This window comes from Frankliniella occidentalis, unplaced genomic scaffold, assembly GCF_000697945.3.
Source record: "Frankliniella occidentalis isolate FOCC.00 unplaced genomic scaffold, Focc_3.1 Scaffold265, whole genome shotgun sequence".
NCBI lineage: Eukaryota > Metazoa > Arthropoda > Insecta > Thysanoptera > Thripidae > Frankliniella > Frankliniella occidentalis.
In genome coordinates this window covers 1-418 of record NW_026267391.1, presented here as the reverse complement: position 1 = coordinate 418, position 418 = coordinate 1, and positions in this window count along the sequence as shown.

Below are 418 nucleotides of genomic sequence, written 5' to 3'. Positions count from 1 at the left end.
GGCGACACGGCCGCAGTGCAGTGCACGGTGGTGAAGGGCGACGCGCCTCTGACCATCGCGTGGACGCTGGACGGCCGCGAGCTGCGCGCCCAGGATCACCCGGGCGTGCAGATCACGGCCCTGGGGCCGCGCATCTCCACGCTCAGCATCGAGCAGGTGCGGGCGGCGCACATCGGCGAGTACACGTGCACCGCGACCAACCGCGGAGGCGCGACCGCGCAGTCCACGCAGCTCCACGTTCTGGGTACTCATGCGACTTGCATCCCCGTAGCCAGAGCTGGGAGTGCATCCTTGTATGGGGTAGTTGATTGAGGCGACTTGTTTGTGCTTGTTCCACTGTACATAAGAGTCTCGTCCTGCCGCTTTATTGGTTTACGTCCCGAAATCGTATAGCCTTGTACATAGCTACGCTGCCCCC